General features: G+C 38.9%; 1 protein-coding gene across 1 annotated transcript in view; it reads right to left on the bottom strand.

Moving 5' to 3' along the window:
- MAST4 (microtubule associated serine/threonine kinase family member 4) overlaps positions 1 to 20936 on the bottom strand; it is a 269856-nt gene that overhangs the window by 217676 nt on the left and 31244 nt on the right. The window lies entirely within an intron of this gene.

Genomic DNA, 20936 nt, shown 5'->3' on the forward strand with positions numbered 1-20936 from the left:
AATATTATCACCCCTTAGCTCACCATTTTAACAGCAATGTCCTGCCAGCATTCTCTTGCTATGGTACCTCCCTGTTGCTAAGTGACTCTACCACAACTGAAATTTCTGCTTGACACAATTCCAGCACCAACTTTGGGCACACAAGTCCTCAACAATACAATCTTCTTCAATGGTAACAGAGTGCAGCCAGGGATTGGGTCTTGGCCACTGGGACAGAAACTACCAACCAGGAGGAAGTAATCTTGACGACAGGTGAATTGGCTATGCCCAAGGTCCTTCATGTGTTGGTTCTTGGGAGCAGGAACAAAGAGGAAAGAAAGGGAGGGGAAAGAGAGGAGACATCCTTCCCACTGATGCTTTCCCACATGATGCCTTCAATGTAAAGTCCATATGATATCCCATTTTACATGATAAACACCAGAATGAAATGCAGCTTCTGGAGTTTTGCATTTTTAGACACAACAGGGTGAAATTCAGATTACGTTGAAGAACATGATTTTATTATATGGAGATAAAATAAAAATAAGCCTCCTTGCCTATGAAAAATAAGGACAAAAATGTCACAGCAATATTAGGCTTCACTATGTGCTTCCTGGGAGCATAAGTTCATTTTAATACAGGAACAATCACATTCAGTAAAGTAGACACGTAAACAGATCTCTCAGCTGGGCTTCAGCTGAATGTAGAGAACCATATCTCTTCACCTGAAACAACTATACCAAAAGACATTATATGCCTGAGCACTACAAACAAACAATATGGAAGTATGAGATCCAGCATTTTGATATTGATGGCCAACTCCTGCTTTATGGAAACAACTACACGTATATCAACAAAGCACTTTTAGAAGCTTGCTTTTGCTTCCAGAGGGCAAAATGAGATCTATAGCACACCCAGTGTGTATTTGAAAGGACTGTACATTGTAACTGCTGTTGTACTAGACTGAGAAAATTAAACAAGTACACCCTTCAATAGCCTTAGTATAACTCTGGATAGTTTTGCTCAGCCACAGTCATCACTCTGCTGGTATTTACTTCATGCTTCCCAACTATATTGACATGTCAATGTTGGATGGCATGCAACCAGAGCAGGAGAACCAGGGTTTGATTAGTTGCACCTTTTTTTTTGGTGAAACTTGGTTGAGAGCAAGTTCTGAGAAATACAACAGCTGTGTCCCTGCAGGCAGTTTCCAAACTAACCTTATACTTTGAGGTTTTGGCTGTCACATGCTCTGCCCCTGTCTTACTATTGCATTCAGGCTGCAAGCATTCAGTTCTCTCCACGCTCCTTTTAAAGAAACGTTAGTGACTTAAGGAGCAATAGGATAATGGAGGGCAGTTTTTCTTACTTGTCTACAGAAATACAGGGCAGGGGAATAAAAGAATGAGAAGTTACATCAGAAAGTCACTACTTAAAAGACCCACAGAACCTAAGATAAAGTATATAAAAACAAGTATATTTGATTATCCTGAATCCATAGTATAAAGGGAGTTACCTTAGTCATTGACCACATACAGGCTGCTTAGAGGGATTTTTAGTCAGTACACATCTTGCCACTAGTCTCTGCTGTTAATATTCACAATGCATGGATAGTTAACTTATGTAAAAACGCTCCCTCCCCCAACATTAAATACTGAATAATTTCTTTCTGACAAAGGCACTTTGAAAGAGAGAAAACACGCGGCAAACTCCAAGCTATGCAGAACGTCTTGTTCTACAAAATTCAATTCTTCCAATTCATTTTCCCCTACATTTCATAAAAAAAAAAATCTGCCTGTTTATATTGTAGGTATGATGAATTTCTACAGAGCACTGTAAAATGCAGGAGAAAATAGCTTTCATAAAATGCTGTTCCCCTTACTCCCTCCCATGAACCTTACAAAAAAGAACAGAGGGTAACATTAGAGGAGAAAGGCTTAAAAATTACATAGAACAGAATCATTAAAATATCCTTTCCATGGACTTCTAAATATAGATTTAAAGATCTTATAGAAACATGGATGGAATTTGAGTGACAGTCTCCTCTGGTTATACAGGAATTTCCTCCAGGGAATTGGGACAGAATCAATTTGTCCTCAAACCATTTTTTTTCCTTTATATTTTGAAACTATTCATTTTCTGTATAAACAGCATCAGCTACATTCCACTAAAGAATATTATTCTCACACTGTACTAGCCATGGACTTCTAACAGCTTACCTACTCAAAGGATTATCTTCACATTTTTAAAAGCCTCAATAGCATTAAATCCACCTGTCTTCCATCATATATTTATTTTACAGCTAGAACAAATTCTCTGCTTGATAATTATATCATCCAGTAGTCATGTCAACTACTTCAGCCCACATGCCCCTACAAAAACTAAGGACATGACAACTGGTTCACAGTAAGACCTAGCATCAGTGTTTAGAAGTACAATTTAAGCTGAGTACATAGCAAGGTCTGAGACAGAAAGAAAATAATAGAATTTGCAGGAGAGGAAATCTATGCTACAAGAAGGTGAACCAAGCTAAGATAACACAATCACACTGATAACACCAGGATGAGGAAAATAAGCTATTCTGAGCTGCTAAGATTTGTTGCAAATGTGGTTTTTTCCAATAAAAATTAAATTGATATGAGAAATGAACTCTTCTGCTCAGCTCCACCTTTTCTTGAAACACCCACTATGGTTTTATTATCAAAAATACATGAACACTAACCTCCCTTAGTTGCTCCATAGGCAATATCAATATTCTTACTTCCCACAGAAGTCAATATTCAGTCTTAAAAATATGAACAAAGACATTCTATTCAGCATTTCAACTTCTTCCTCTTGAATGCTGTGGAATTTAACTCTACCTCAGATCATGTTGTATATGTACATTAAATCATAAAGTTTCCATAAAAAGGCTGTGCTCTGTCACCCATTTTAAAACTCCTCCAGTCAGGCACCAATCTAAAAGAGATACCTTAAAAGTCTCACATAGTGCACCAAAAGCAGAAAATATCTATCATACTTCTACTGCTTAGTTTTTTTCATTATCAACTGAAGTCCCAAAATAAAATTCTACTACTGAGTATGTCATCATCAAATACCCCAATCTGCATCATACCTATCCAGATGTTGAAATTAGCAAGAATGGAAAGCATCACACTCCCGTCCCATGCAGACAAAAGCGTAAAAGCCTTCCTCATGGTGAAAAGATATTCAGTTATTCAGTAAGAACTCTCATTGTTATAAAGGTAAAGGTTATAAATGCTAAAGAGGAGCATGGCTTCACAAATCTACAAATCCCTCCTTGTCTCTTAATCCCTCCTTCTCTCTTGCATTTCCAGACATAAGCCATGCCAGAAGCAAAGACCCACTGCTGCTTCAACAGCAATGGCCCCTTATAGTGCAGCAGACTGCTAGGAACATAAATCAGCCTGTTTCTTCACATTGTTTACACTGGGTTCCTCACAGCACACTGACTCTATCAGGGTCCTTTGTGAGCATTTTATGCACAGACACTGAAACACAGCAGCCCAGTAAAGCACTTTTTTTTTTTTTTTTTTGAGGCAAACTATGCAAACATGCTTCAATTGGATATGAGATAGAAGTATGCTCTTATAACTTAAACAGTCCCCCTAAATCCAATTAAATTCAACACAGATACCAGAGTTTTGATTAGCTGCATTAGCACAGAGAGCAACACTGAACATAAGGATTAAAGGACAGGATTACATCTTCCAAAAGCCAAAGGCATCTTAGATTTTTTTAAAAAGACATTTTAGCCACTTAAGAGCGTAGTACACTTTAAGATTCTTGACAAGAATTCAGTAGGACCAAATCAGACTTTAAGAGGAGATGCTACAATTGCACAGCATAGATGCCCAGGTTTGTCTTCACAGTACCATCACAAACACAGGTGCAAACAAATTTCCAAATACCCTGCAGTTACGCATGCTTGTGAGAGCATGCGGTGAGAGCTCCACCACACTTGGTCAGAACATCAAGTTCTGAGGGATCCCACTTCAAGGTGCAATCTGAGCAGTAGGGGTGTACACAGGAATCTCCACAAACCCGCATCAAACCCAACAGCTGAAAAAGATCATTAGAAGCTCCAATTAAATCAGCTGATTGTTGGGATATTCTAGAATACTTTGCCTTTGCCCACAAGTAGTATTAACCCACCTCAGGTCTGAGTGGGGTTTGAAAAATCTGCAATTATTCTTAATATTCACAGGTCTTAGAGCTGCCCCTGCTTTGCAGAACAGAGCATCACAAATAACCTGACTCTAAAACCTAGCACTACTTCTAAGAAGCCAAGGACAATGAAGGCCAAGAGTGCATACAGATGAAGTCTCACCAGGTCAGAAGGATTTCACTGGCCAAATAAAGATCCCCTTTCTTGTCCCATTTCCTATCACACTTTCTCAAAAACAAGCAGACTTTTTTCCCCACCACCACCTGCCACAGGTCAAGTAGGAAGATGACAGTTCATCCTACACTCCTTAAATTCAGCATTGCCTTTGCACTCCCTCTCCATTAATGTTCTAGACTTCAAGCTTTGAACTATATCACTTCCCTCTCTGACCTCCAGTTTCCTTCTTGGGATAGTGACATCAGCTCATCACCTACTGCTTAGACAGAAAGGGAGGCTCCCTGTTCAAGGAAAAGGGTAACAGGCAGAAATGGTCTTGTTTACAGTCAGATTTTTATTTACTCATCATTCATACTGCAACTCTCAATATGCATATGAGCACAACCTGCAGCTGACACTGCGAACATCCTTACCAAGGTAAACAGAAGAAACCAATTGTAAAGATCTGCTGTTCATAAAGCATCCCTTTTAACCATTCTATTGATTGATTTTACATACTACATATACACGGACACATAAGGCTCAGAACTAAAGTCACTGTTCAAAATGGTCTAGCTTATTATGCTGAGCATACGGTGAGGTTTAAACAAGCAACATCAGCAAACAAAGTTTATGATGCTTTTCTACAGCACATTCATACCTATCATATCCTACACAGTATGGAATTCTAAGGACCAACAGAGATAGATCCACATTACTTTTCTACCCATTTCAGACCCATTTTAAAAATGCAAATTTGCCTTTACAACAGCTTACATTTTTACATTCACATGTTGGCAATTAAAAATGGATAAATAAATGCAACTCAGAGGAATATGAAAAATCAGCTATAGCTATATTAAAAAAAATCAGCTTGTATTCAACTCTTTTTCATAAACATTTACACATGACTGTGCAGCAAATGCAGAAACAACCTCCACCGTATTCCGTAAGGCCAAGATGTGACCTATAAATATGCATGCACACTACTGTTTGAGCCAATTATTACTTTACCCCTAGTTAAGTTGGAACAGTGTTGTTACAATATGATCAAGTCCTTCAGTTCTTGAAAGCTTCCTGTGCACCAGCTTTGTACACACATATAGACCGACAGACTGCTCCCTTTCCAGAGAATAAATGAAGCAACAGTATTTATACTGATGACACTGCCTCAGACTACAGAGCCTGCCCTGTCTCCTTGTATTGACTTTCTAGGCCTTAATGAACATTAAGGAAAAGATTAACAAATAGCAGGTTCCACAGACCTCTTGCAAGGCCCTACAACACAAGCCAAAAAAACAGAACAGTCCTAAATAAAGACATAGATATAGCTCAATTTGTGGTTAAAGAGGATCACATAGGGCACTCTACCAGCTGGTACCATCAAGACCTGCTTTTTAATCTGACAGTCATATAGGTATCTTCTCAGGAACGCAGAGGATGTGCAGAGTCCTTTGCTTCTGATTAAAAAAAAAGAAAAAAATCACTCCTAAAACAGGGAAAATCGTCAGCACGCTCAAAAAAGCAAAAGAAGTCAAACCATCACACAGTCTGACAACCAGGAGGAAGCTGCAGCAGCTCAGTCCTTACAGAGGACTCTGTAAGGAAATTTGGTTAATAATTTAATCTCAAAAAGCAGGAAAACAAAAGTAGGATTTGACAGGTCTTTCCAATCCACTCAACTCTGCTCCAGCTGTACTATCCAGAAAAAAATCCCCCTTTCTACACGGTATAGCTTCTCTGAGCTCAGCCTGAGCATGAGGAAGCATTCTCACGGTTTTAAAAGGGATCTGACAAAAGAAAACCGAAAAAGAAAACGTACCATTCCCTGCCCAGATGTGCAGCAGTGTGTGGCACTGCTATGCAGGAGGAAGGATACTCCTTTCCTGTCCCCATCCTGCTAGCCATCTTGGCAGGAAAAAGTGCTACACGGCGTTGAAATTTGCTCTTGGTGACAACTGCCGCACATGTGCTTGCTGCAAAGACTTGGTAAGTGCCCAGAGAGGCTGCAAGTGAAAGATGGCAGAAATCTGCTCAAACATCCCTGTTCCAGTTAGGGAAGAAACCATGGACACAACCCAACTCCCAAAAACCCGGTAGGCAGGTACCACCGTCCAGAAAACACCTTTGCTGGGGCAAAGGAACAACAACTGGAAACCTACTTGCTTACAGTCTTAATAAGGAAAAACACTCATATACACAAAATTTCAGGAATTACACGACACTGCAGGTTCACAGTGTAGGCATCAGCATAGGCATCCTGAAGATCCAAGGACACTGAGGAGCTGCAAAAATCAAACCTTCCTAACACACTTCAGAAGGGTTGTTTTGTTTTCACCGATATATCTATTCCAAAGAAGTGGAAAAGACAAACAAGTTTCCAGCTGAAACACTAAGAACCAAATGTTTTAAAATGGATGTTAACAATATAGTGCATCACAAAAAAAAAATTACATGACCCAAAGCAGTGTTTTCTTACTTTCCCTTGCATAAAGACTCTTTTGTGGCAGATTTTTGTTCTTTAACGTTCTACAGCTCTATTAATTTTCTTAGTATCATATGCAGAGCTATTAGTATCATTACAAATGCTATGCACTATGGTCTGCTATAGAGAAAAATATCAAACTGGCTACACTGAGTATTTTTTTTAATTTCTCAATGAAAGGACAAATTAGCTACACTGCAAGTGAAAAAGAACTTTGATATTTCTAGACACCACAGGCAGAATTTTCACCCTTAATTATTTTAATGATCCCTTTTATAGCACAAGAAAGCCATGACAAGTGCATGGAAATACGTATTTATACTCCACACATATGCAAGCATCCACACATTCAACTTACTTCAAACATTTACAATGCTGCTCCTCATACACAGATTTTTAAGAAAGATTTTTCCTGGCTTTTTAACTAGGAGGATGAAAATTTAGTAAAACTAACCTTCAAAGTCACTTTCAATTGAAAAAAAATTGAAATGCATAAGAAAGACCTATTCATCTTCATCAGCTGTTGGCACCATCATCATTTGTCTGGGGAAAAAAAATAATTCAGAGGAGAATATGCATCTCTGGAAAAGGGGGCAGGTGAGTTTGTTATATCATGAATACTAATGAAGTGAAAGCAGTTTAGTTCTTCATAAAATCTATTTCCATCCACATTCACCAATGAGCTCCTGGACTACTTATAAAGGTTTCATTTATTCGATCACATTGGAGGCCTCAGAAAACTAATTGTTTATTCAAGTCTATCTGCTCCATCCATGCTCAATTAGGTCTCACTTCTCCCTCAGTTACAGTGAAATTAAAAATAAAAATTCAAGGTGAAACACTCCCTGTTCCAGTGACCAGCTCCTCGTAACAAGCCACTGAACAATTGCTGCTCCAAGCACAGGGACAGCTTCTTGATCATAACGGAATGTTTAAGGGACCTACCCAGCAACTTACAGAATTCTACTCATTATCTATCTTATTCCTCTGACTAATGGCAAACACATCCGTAATGCAGTTTTTCTTATAAGAACTACCAACCACTGTTAAGTGTAACCAGGCATTCCAGCTACAGCAGTTCGTAAGTACCTCAATTTTAAAAGTAGGAGACAATCCTTACACAGTATTAAAAAAAAAAAACTTCTTCGTTTTTTATTCCTTATTTAGGCCATTAAAATATAAAATAATTCATCTTGCCATATAAAGCTTCAAATTCAGCATCACTTGCATTACGAATAACGTATCAAAGGGCACCACAATACATATATGCAAGGCAGGTACAAAACAAAAGAGAAACCCAGGATGATGGGAGCTTGGAGTAAAAGGTTCTCAGCATGTAACAGACCTGAAGTTGATCCATAAATCAATGCAAGATGAAAGCAAGATTATTTATGTGAAGGGCTTGCATTGTTAACTTAGTCTGATTTAGAAAAGAAATGCCTTACTCGATCAATACACCAGTAATGTGCATCTGTGTACTTGAGCACAAATTAGCAATAATCACCAGTAGGTGTATCTCCTCATATTTTTTAATTAACCTTAACAAGCAGCAAATACAGTTCCAGAAAATTCAGGTTTTCCTGGAGTTTGCCTTTAACATGCTCCTAAGTTTTTAAATAATGCAGCCTCACCACAAGAGACCTTACAGACACAGGCTTTTTGATCTCTTTCTTCCCTGTTCAGTGCTGAGAAAGATACCTCGTGCAGTTATTGAACAATAGCTGCCATGAGAAACCCTTTTCTTGAACTGTTTTTAAGCGAACTAGAATAAGGCATTTGATAGCTTTATAGTTTTACCCTAGACGTCTAATACAGAATTCAGAGATTGTTAGTGAGAATAAAGGAGAAGCATCCCAGAAATATCAGAAGGGCAAGCATTATCTGGGGAAGGGAGAAAGCACAACCTAATTTGCATTTGGCAGAGATTTGTAGTTAAGGACAATAATCATGAACAATGTCCGTAATTTTAAGTGCCTCCACTGCATTTCACATTTTCTGTCAGCTGCCATTTGTCAGTCTCGGACAATTTACTCAGGTCTATCATTACTGTAAGCATTAATTAACACTATCTGGCCCAAGGAAGATTTATTTTTTTAGCTTGAAGACTTCAGGAAGTATCACAATTAGGAAAAAGCATGGAGATCGCATGAGAACGTAAACAGAAACACGACAAGGGATGATTTTAAATACTCCACTCCTCTACTTCTTTGTGTAAACTAAGAAAGTAACTGCCCATACTTTCTAAATATTCTCACAGTAAATGCTACACTTAGACTATATTCACTCATTCTGGCCTCTTTGTCCAGGCTTTTCCAATTAAATGAGTAGGTATTTAATACAATGACACTAATGGGTGGGAGAAGGAAAGATCCCTACTTAGATTTTTTAAAATCCTATATTAACTCCTACTAGGCAGAGAAACAATAGCGCAATGTATGACACATTGTATCTGAAAGAACAGACATCAATATGTATGTATAGAAGAGCACAAAACAGGCATGTGAAAAGCATCCAAATCAAAACAACAACTGCATTTGTCTTTACAGTTTAGAGTAGCTCTGGTTTCTTCATGCTTGTACAGAAAACTTAAAATTAACAGCAAAATAAGATTTACTTATATAGCTTTCAGAGTTTTATTTATAGATCATATCAGAGATTTATACACACTTTCTTAAAAGTTCGGTATGACTTAGAATTCTCTAAATTACAAGGATTAGTTGTATACTAAGCTGTAGCAGTTGATTAGTTCGATATTGCCATGAATCTCATGAGTATATGTAATTTAATGCAAGTTTCATTAAAATGGCTAGAGTGTAGAACTTAGAAGCACGACAATGTCTCCAACAAGGCAGCAGCCTCTAAATTAGAAGAGTTTTCTAATCATATTTTGCTAAAGTAACCTGATCAAATAAGGTACAGTTCTACCCATGATCTTTCACACAGTGTTCAAGTCTTGCTTTGACTTTTTTCCACCTTCGATTAGCGAAAGAGGAGGGCCGTCAAAAGCAGGAGAACCACCACTCACATTATCTCTTATCAGGGTCTCCTAGTTGTCTACTAGGATTTCAGCAAAGACTGTATACCTTTCAATCCACTGATAGATCAGCTTTGTGCCCTCACTTCAAATGGGCAACATACCATATCCTGTATTCTAAGGGTTACATTGTCATACTCAAAATAATGGAACTCCGCATCTTTTGTAACAAAAAGAAGTTCTCTAAGTCAACGTTGAAAAATAAATCATATATAGTCCTTTTAGCTCGCCCAGTTACAGCCAGATTATGGACTGGAGTAATCCCACACTGGTGGCTTCAAAATACATAAATATTGTCACTACTTCAAAAGCCGAAAAAAACCTATAGCTATTAGGAGGCTACAATACTGCCCTTTCTATGCTTTAGAAATTTGTCACTTCATAAAAAAATCTGAAGTCAATAGAAGACATAACAGCATAGACTTCAAAACAGACATTCTATTCAAAAGCACTCAAAACCACTGTAAGGGATAAGAAGTTAATAAAATAATGAGATTGAGTCAAAGTTGTCTGGAAACCAATCATTTTCCATCCAAAGAGCTGACATGCTGACATCAGTCTTGTATCATACACACAAAAAAGGATGAAGACAACTTCTTTCTTAAGCCATACAATCTAATTTTTCAGGCTCTCTCAAGTTTAGGGAGTAGCAGTTCAGAAGTATCTAACATGAAAACAGGGACACTTCATTAGTTTTATCCATCAATACAAATAGTAACGTTCTTCGATATACCTGTATTGCCCGTAATTTCACTGCATTTTAGATTATTTCTTTTATTCTGATTAACCACAGCCTAAACTGCAAAATAAAATAATCTTTCTAAGCCATACTAACAACAGTCCACAAGGAAAAGTATGTAGTGCAAAAAGCTTTGAAATTTATGACTTGTGTGACTACACACCACTGTGGGAGTTAACCTAGTTTTTTGTGATGTTCAACTGCTCTATTAACTAGACTATTTTTAATACTGAATGTAAAAAATTTGTTTAATAAAGCTATTTCACAAAACGAAAAGCACTGAATCATCTTAAGCCAAAACTCAGATTTAGCTCCCAAGAAAAACGCTTGAGTCAGGTCTAAGCTGTTTGTTTTCCAGGTCAATTCAGAAGTCACCTGCTCACATCAACTGCTGCTTAAAAAATCTTAAAAGAGAGGATAGCCCATATCATACAGATGACTGAGGTCCTGAAATTTGTACTTAAAAGCCTATACTGCACATAATTTAACATGGTGCCCAGAGACTGCTCTCAGAACAGGCCACTAAAACATCAGTACCTCAAAACACTACTACAAGTGGGGTTCCCCAGGGCTCAGTGCTGGGTCCAGCCCTGTTCAATGTCTTTATCAATGACCTGGATGAAGGCATCGAGTGCACCCTTAGCAAGTTTGCAGACGACACTAAGCTGGGTGGAAGTGTTGATCTGCTGGAGGGTAGGGAGGCTCTGCAAAGGGATCTGAACAGGCTGGACCGCTGGGCAGAGTCCAATGGGATGAGGTTTAACAAGGCCAAATGCCGGGTCCTGCACTTGGGGCGCAACAACCCTGTGCAGTGCTACAGACTGGGAGAAGTCTGGCTAGAAAGCTGCCTGGAGGAGAGGGACCTGGGGGTGTTGGTTGACAGCCGACTGAATATGAGCCAGCAGTGTGCCCAGGTGGCCAAGAAGGCCAATGGCATCTTGGCTTGGATCACAAACAGCGTGACCAGCAGGTCCAGGGAGGTTCTTCTCCCTCTGTACTCGGCACTGGTGAGACCGCTCCTTGAATCCTGTGTTCAGTTCTGGGCCCCTCACCACAAGAAGGATGTTGAGGCTCTGGAGTGAGTCCAGAGAAGAGCAACAAAGCTGGTGAGGGGGCTGGAGAGCAGGTCTTATGAGGAGCGGCTGAGAGAGCTGGGGTTGTTTAGCCTGGAGAAGAGGAGGCTGAGGGGAGACCTTATTGCCCTCTAGAACTACTTGAAAGGTGGTTGTGGAGAGGAGGGTGCTGGCCTCTGCTCCCAAATGACAGGGGACAGGACAAGAGGGAATGGCCTCAAGCTCCGCCAGGGGAGGTTCAGGCTCGACATAAGGAAAAAATTCTTCACTGAAAGAGTCACTGGGCACTGGAACGGGCTGCCCAGGGAGGTGGTTGACTCGCCTTTCCTGGAGATGTTTAAGGTGCGGGTGGATGAGGTACTGAGGGGCATGGTTTAGAGATTGGTGGGAATGGTTGGACTCAATGATCCGGTGGGTCTCTTCCAACCTGGTGATTCTATGATTCTATATCCATTTATTATTAGGACCTTCATTGGCAGAACAGGGAAAGTTCTTCCTGTATGTTCCCATTTGGCTTCAGTCTGATTTGGCCAAAAAATTAAACAAGCAAACACCTAGCAACTGCATTCCAGGGCCTAATGTCAACCTTCTTGGACGACAGGTCCACTGAAAGTGCTTGAGCTTAGGGAGAGAGTTAATGGGTTAGACAGCATTGCTGTGGTTACACAGGTGGTTTATGATTTAGAACAGTAACTCCTACTTCTGTAGGCTTCTGAGTTAACAGTCCACATACTAAAAACATGCAGTCACTTTTGGCAAGGCAAGCACTTACTTGAGTGCAGAGCATCAAGGAGGAGGGGAGGAAAAAATAAGCTCTTGACATGAAAGGAGGCTGCAATAATTCAGATGAAGAAAGTGAAAAGAGATCAAACTATAACTTGCACACAAATAGTTTCTTCAATCCTTCAAAACCCCTCTCCTTTCACACTGCCGAGACGTGGCATTGTTTGACCATGGTTCAAAATTTTAGCTTAGTCCTTCAAAGCTTTAAGTGCTAATGAACAAAACCTGAAGGTGAAAGGATTCTAGTATAAATCCAAACATTTGCAAATACATAATCTTAAATTCAAAATCCAGTTGACATTCACACCTCAAGCAAAAAGTCCCACATCACTAACAGAATTTTGAAGACAATCTTTTACTTAAGTAATGACACTCTAAAATCTTATACCAAATGACAGAAGTGAGATTAGTGTGGCAACTTCTTAAAACTCCTCAAAAAGAATCCATACTACATTTTGTTGATACACAGCACAAAGCAGAATTACACTAACCACACAAGTTTCATAAAACATTTTTCTTCTACTCTAATCAATATTTATTTGTTTCACATCAAAGTCAAAGAAGGACCACATCCCCTGGAAGCAGATAATACATACACACTTTAGAAAAACAATAATTTATGGCAAACACACACACCCCCAAAAAATCACCCAGATTTACACACAAGGTTCAGGGCTTTATCACATCTTCACTATTACATCATCCGTTCTGAGTTCTAGTCATGGAAATTGTGAAGTTATTAATTTTTTGAAAATAAGGCCACATTTGCAGCTTAACACAGTTACAGTTAAGCATTCATTACCTGCTCCCCCATATACGTAACCCAGGTAAAAACAGACATTCATCGAGCGTACCACAAGAAGGTTCAGACTTCACTTATCTGCCTTTTTCCTTAATTTTATTTTGTTTCTAAATCTGCTGTTAATAAGAGGGTGGAAGGTAGAAAAGCTTTCAGTTATATGCATACACCTCAAATACACATATATATATATATATATATACCAAGCATGGGTTAAGAGGAAGAAAAAAAATTTACAAGCAAATCACAACTGTGCAAATCATGCAAGACAATGAATCACAGAGAGAGCAGGTTTGAACCACTGTTACTAGCACAATTGAAACTAACGTGCACCTAGAGGATACATTTTGCTTCGCATTTGCCAGTCCACCACATTACGGATTTATAAAAGCAGAGCTTGAGAAAGAAAGATCAATGTATGACAGTTCTCTTTGATCTCATGGTTTACTTACTTCTGCAAGTGAGATCAGATTTAAAAAGCCACAGGAATTTACCACTTTGAAGTATTTTAACTTTTCATTAACTGGAACAGTGGTACCCGATTACAAGACAAACTCAGAAGGTAGAGCTTTTTACTTTTGTAGACTTAAGCTTGTTGCACAACTAATAGGAAATCCAGTGCTTAATTCAATTTTCAGGTACATGATTTGTTAGTAACATGGCAGTTGTGGGAAAGAAAAGGATACTTCAAGAGAAAATCTATTTTGCTTTGGAATGAGTAGTGCAGCATGCCCTCTCATAATCCAAGAAGAAACACTAGGAGATAAAATATATTTTCCTTTTCATGTTTATTCAGCTGACAAGCATGAGGCTGAGCTCCATCCAAATTAATAAGGATCATTTTGCCTCTTCTCAAACAAATTAAGACTAGCTAATGATGATAGGAAACTGATCTGTTTGCTCTAAATAAAATTGGTGGCTCTTCACACTGGCATTCTTAAAATTACAACTAAGCATAAATACAGTGGAAGTACATAAAAGTAATAAATTATGTCTTTTTTTAAAATAGTTAACTTGGAAGTAGATGTGCTACTTTGCAGATAAAATGCTATGAACTTAAGTTTCTTGAATGGGCAATATAAATTTATATCATGTAAAATGAATTTTTTAAATATTTATTTTTAAATATGCAAACTGATATTTTTTAGCCTAAATATGCAGAGGGACTTTGCCAAGTTGCCTTTTCCCATTCAACACTTTTTAAGCAATCTATAGGTGATTTATTATTTCCTCTTAAGATATGATTATAGTATTTAGAAGATAAGAAAACAGAGAAAGCCAGAGATTGAAAACTAACAAACATACTCTGGCTAAAAAATTTTCTCTAAGAGAAATACAAAAACTTAACAGGATGACAATGAAGTAAGACAGGAGGTTATATTTTGTTGTTCCTTTTGGGGAAAAATTCTTGTAAACCAGAAGAATAAAAGAACAATGATTTGTCATGTTTTTTTAAAGAAGAAGTCATGCAGTTCCAGCACCAAACCATTTTGTCTTGCGTGAGGAAGAGAAAAAAATCACCAGTAGAACAGATGTGCTTGGACTGGAAAACATGGAAAGGGATTAAAAAACCCAAATAACATAGCAACATTCTTTCAGATTTGTTTACAAAAACAATCTATACATGAAAGATAAAAACTGCAATAGCAACACTGACAGGACTAGAGGTAACTAGGATAGCATGAAACCACTTCGAACATCTACAATGAAACAACTCCAAAATAGATAAATTTTGATGAACATCTTTGTCTATTTGTACTCAGTTTCTGCTTCTGCCCACATAATCAATCCACATACAAGTTTACCAAATACGATTCGAGATTTCCATGTTATCACCGACACCCACATACATGCTAAGGAAAGGAACACACTTCACTGTTTTCTTACAAACTTCTTACTTAATTATCCAAACTAAATAAATCCGATCTTTCCCCCAGATAAAAGCTTACTATTCATAAAATTAGTTTTCTCTATGAAGAAGTCAAATCTGAAGTAACAGAGCATCCTAAGAAGGAACAAGGTGATCAAGTAGTAAAACAATGCTCCAGAGACAAATCCTGTTGACTCATACAGGGTCAGCTTGAAGCCAAAGGTCATGAAGAAGGAACTTTCTTGATTAAGACAGCCAAAAACATGGCCAATGCAAGGAGGTATCAAAATCTGAAAGAGCAGAAAATGAACACTGGTAAACTCTGAAATTCCCAGAAAAACAGTCAAAGTCAAAAGGGACACCAGGAGCAGTAAATAACAGAAGGTACTTTCCTACTTCCTGCTACCAAAAAGAGCTGTATTAGAAGCCATTTGCTAGCTATCGATCATCTCAGTAACTCATTTCTCAAGGAAGGAGAAGAGAGAAAAACATTGCGGCATCACTGCAGAAAAGATCTCACTACACTCTCCCAGGGCTTTGCACTCCAGGAACACGGCTAGGGCACCAAAGGCTGCACAGGAGTGTGCAGAGGTCTAGGTTGGAGATATGGAGAAAGCAGAATCTTCCCAAAGATGCTATTGACAAGGCACATCACAATCTTCACTCACAACAGAGATTTCTCAGCACAGGGTCACAAGTCACATAATGCAGCTGGAAGGGATGACAAGAAACTTTGTTTAGACAGCCGACAGTTATTTAAAAAACAACTCATTTCCCAGAAAGCAGCCATATGGAGCAGCAGTATGGAGTCTGTCTTCTCTAGCTATTACAAAATAGAGATTATAAATGCTACTAATAAAATAGCTTTAAGAAAATTTTGAGGGAGAAGAAAGCTCATTTTAAACTATTACTATGCCTTCTTCAGACAAGGCTGAAGAGCTGGTCATCAAAGGCAGAGGGAATCAAGAGATCCTGTGCTTTAGTAAAACCAGTAGCATTCACCATGGTGGTACCTCTCCCAGAAGGAGCACCTGGAATCCAGCTGAATATGTACCAAGCAGCAGAAGGGTCAGTCTGAGTCAAAACGCACAGGTAGTGCCAAAGTATCATAGAATAACCAGGTTGGAAGAGACCCCCAGGATCATCGAGTCCAACCATTCCTATCAAACACTAAACCATGCCCCTTAGCACCTCGTCCACCTGTGCCTTAAACACCTCCGGGGAAGGTGAATCAACCACCTCCCTGGGCAGCCTGTTCCAGTGCCCAATGACCCTTTCTGTGAAGAATTTTTTCCTAATGTCCAGCCTAAATCTGCCCTGGCGGAGCTTGAGGCCATTCCCTCTTGTCCTGTCCCCGGTCACTTGGGAGAAGAGACCAACAACCACTTCTCTACAACCTCCTTTCAGGGAGCTGTAGACAGTGATAGTGTCTCCCCTCAAACTCCTTTTCTCTAGGCTAAACAACCCCAGTTCCCTCAGCCACCTTTCATAAGACTTGTTCTCCAGCCCCTTCACCAGCTTTGTTGCCCTTCTCTGGACACACTCCAGCTCCTCAATGTCTCTCTTGTAGTGAGGGGCCCAGAACTGAACACAGTGTTCAAGGTGGGCTCTCACCAGTGCCGAGTACAGGGGCAGAATCACTTCCCTGGACCTGCTCGTCACGCTGTTTCTGATCCAAGCCAAGATGCCATTGTCCTCCTTGGCCACCTGGGCACACTGCTGGCTCATGTTCAGTTGCTGTCAACCAACACCCCCAGGTCCCTCTCCTCTAGGCAGCTTTCTAGCTAGACTTCTCTTAGTCTGTAGCACTGCACAGGGTTGTTGTGCCCCAAGTGCAGGACCCGGCATTCGGCCTTGTTAAACCTCACATCACTAGTCTTAGCCCTTCTACCCACCCTGTTCAAATTCCTTTGTAGAGCCTCAAGCAGATCGACGCTTCTTCCCAGCCTAGTATCATCCACAAACTTACTGAGGGCAATCTCTCTTGTCCACAAATGCAGCACACACCAAGTTAAGCCTTGTGACTGGTGGGGTCACTATGCCAGCCCTTGCTCTCCAACCACTGCCCACCTTCGCAGGACTCTCAGAAGCATCGAGGAATCCCTCTCTGTCCACAAAGCCATCAGAGACCCCCAGCAAAACATGGCTCACAGAGACATGGGCTGACTTCAAATAAATACTGAGAAGTTTTAAAGTGACCAGGAAACTGCAACATAAAGAATGCTTTGTTTTAAAGCTTAGCTGAGAGGAGACACCTTGGAGAAGCACCTTCACAGGTAGGCTCCTGTTGCTGACAGTTTTGTGGCAACAGTTTTAGAACTTGAAGAAGTTCTTCTAAACGTACCTTATGGACAAATTGGACTAAAAAGTCAACATATGCCTCGGGTCAGAAACTGAAAGCACACAACCTTCATAACTGCTGACTGACTTCTTTAACAAGTTGGCTTTTAAAACAGCTATGGTAACATCTGAAGTTATTTACCTCTCACGGCAGACTTCCGTTAACCACGTGGTACCTGCAATAACCTCAGTTTGTCTTTTTTCTTTTTCTTTGAAGGGGTACAGAGGAAGCAGGAGGAATTAAAAACAAAAAACAACCCACACAAAAGCAAAGGTCGGAGTGTCAGCAGGAAAAAAACTCCCTAGTTTCATCAAAGAAAGCACTAAAAGCTACCACGACCTTCCAACTAAAGGCTTTTAATACTCTTTGGGTACATATAATTTATTCAAATATCAACTACTTCTAAACAACCTGCTTCAAGCTAGTAAGGAGTGTAACTTTTTTATATTAGCTAGTTACCTACTGCATACTCTTAAGTAATTCTGTTTATTTTAGAGCACTGAGATGCAGAATATAAGTGATGGGAAAAATACATTTTTCAAGTCACCAGTATGTCCATGTTGAAACATCAGGACTCAGAAAAGACTTTGCAAGCACTCTCTTGGTCACTAATGCACTAAAAATTAAGCAAAGCTGGTTCAAAAGTAACATGGGATATGTTCAATAATTTCATTCTTCTCTTTTGCAATATTTAAAAGTTTTCCATAGAGACAACCATCAACAATCATGTTTAATGACAGCTAATTTAAGTTATTTGAAGACATAAGTACTTTTTCCACAAAAATGAGAATATTAATTACCAAGATTACCCAAGATGGAAAGCAAGGTCTAACACATGGATAAATATGACAAGTTTGAAGCCAAGACAAAAAATACTTACTGTGATAAAAATAATCTGAAGCCAGTTGCAACTAGCTCGTCTGCAACTCCAGGTAGCAGAATATACACTCTTCCCTGAATTTACCACTAAAATGTCACACAAATGGTGCAAGTTTACCAGACACAACTTCCTGGGTCTCTTGAGCTATAGCCACAATAAAAGAGCAGTTCGCGTTCTCTAACTTGTTTACAAGCTGGGCTAAGATCAGAACTTAAAGTTACATTAAGAGATCTCAAGTCAACACTACATGATTTGACTGATAGTTGCTTCTAGTCAAGTACACAGTTTGACAGCTACCATGGGGATATGAACATACAGCTACCATTTTGCAGTTGTCCAAAAGACGCAAAGTGCATCAAGATTAAATTATTAACTTCACTCTTGATCTGGCACACCAAGGTGATTCATTAGATAGTTGGGCTGAAGAAACACTTCCAATGGAGTACGGTAAGAGTCTTCGGTAGAGAAGATTGCCTTTCTTAAATGTGTTCAGATAGGAATAACACTTAGCTCATTTTCAGGGAAAAACACAGCTACCAATTTGTTTTCACATTTTGAGTTACCCTTAAATGTTTGATGCAGGTAGTACTCCTGGAAAATTCATTCTTCCTGCAACAACCTAAGAAACTGTCTTGCTTTATAAAAAAAAATCTAATTTATTTTCATGTATCAGAACAATTTAAGTACATGGAAAACTGCATGGAAATGCAGGTATCAGGGTGTCAAAAATGAACCTGCCCTCTCCTATTGGGAAGCTGAACTTATTTTAAGTATATGTCCTCTGCCAGTAATCCAGGGCAAAGTTTCAGTTTTTACGAAAACCTCTGATGTCATATGCTGATCCCTCTTGCAAATTCCCGTCAACACTGTAACAACAGAAGGCCAACTTCTCTTTTTTTTTTATGCAAATATTGTCAACATAGGTGTAAATATTACCTTACTAATGTATTTGGTATTCCTTCCCACTATGCAGCAAAATTCAATATTAACAATCACATGCGTGAATTTTCTCAATCTCTTGAAATTATTATTTTTCACCAAGAGGATTAGAACTAAAATATTTCCAAAATTTTACTTAAAAGAAATACCACAAGCAAATTAAATCACAACTATTTACCAAAAAAATGAGGTATTCCCCCAGTTAGATTTTATGAAGCTATAGTGTCTATAAACTCTGGGTCCTCAAAAGCAAATTTATTATACATGACCAAACATTGAGAGTAAATCTCTCAGCTTGCTCTTGGAGATTTCTCTAGAGCTATTTGCTCAAGAATGTAAATCACCTTTGAGTCAGACTAACACCATCCATAAACTCAGAGGAAGGGAGCAGGTGGCGAAGGCTTACAGTCCAGCTGAAACTTAACAGGACACTTTGATAGCTGTATATATAGCATTAGCATTCAAAAGGCTAAATGCAAACCAGAACAGTCCAACCATGGCAAAGGGGCACATGCCAGAGACATACAGATTTATTCAAACCACCCAGATGCCTGCACTAACCTATGGAACCAATTCACGAACATTCAACTGGAAGCATCAAAGGTTACTTAAAATAGAAAGGAAGCCACTACCAAGAAGCAGAATTCCGTTGTTGGACAACTACGCTCTGTGTCCTGCTGTACAATCAGAACCACCCTCAGAGTATCACTCTTGCTATGAAAGCTACACCACAACGAGGCTGGCATCAAGCTGTGTTCATGAAAGAAGTCAAAGGTCCCTACAAGTAGGGAAGCCAGACATGAAAAAAAACTAATAATAATTATCTCAGCCTCATTATAGCCACTAATAATCAATATACTTAAACTTAGATCTCTCCTTTTGCTGTTTTAGCACAGCCAACTTTGTGGTTTTATGATATTACCGTAGGCAAGAAGCTCATTTCCCTTTAAAAGCAAACACATAAAATGTTTTAAGTACTGTTCACTCCCTGCTTCTTACAGCTTTCCTGGAAAAAGAAGTAATTGTCTTATATAAGAAATGTTACAGAAACAATACATGTTAACTAGATGCATTTTCTCACCAAAACAGGAATTTCTGCAAGTCTCTATTTAGAAACAAATTTTTTTTTCCCTATAATCTGTGACAAATAACCATAATGTGATTAATACAGCTGGTTTGGGTTTTTTTCCGGTTTTAAGCCCCAAGTTTTAGAACCTGAAAACATTTATCCTCAAGAATGGTAATCAGCCATTGGTACTTTTTGCTCATATATAAAAAAAGGACTTTTTAAATAATTAAACTCCCTTCCTGTGCAACAGAAGAAATAACTGATTCCCAAATATATTTAATTGAACCTACTGCTGTTTCAAATTCAATTTTTCTTTAATTGGTAACTCTAGTAAATGTGAATTATTAACTAGCAATCCCTGAGAACAGGATATAAAATAAAAAGAGAAAAGGCTTCCAATGTAGCTGGAAGATAAACTCACCATTTTCAAGACACCGGATAATTCTCCCCCCGTGCTGGTTTTTTTATTACCATCCACCTGAAGTTCTGCTGGAAGGTTTCCTCTAAGGTGCCTACAGAAATCAGCTTGAGAATGACAGTATTATGGGACTTGCCTGGTCTGAAATGTTAAGGATTTTTTAAGGGCTACAGGCACAAAAT

The sequence above is a fragment of the Phaenicophaeus curvirostris genome, chromosome Z (assembly GCF_032191515.1).
Source record: "Phaenicophaeus curvirostris isolate KB17595 chromosome Z, BPBGC_Pcur_1.0, whole genome shotgun sequence".
NCBI classification, from domain to species: domain Eukaryota; kingdom Metazoa; phylum Chordata; class Aves; order Cuculiformes; family Cuculidae; genus Phaenicophaeus; species Phaenicophaeus curvirostris.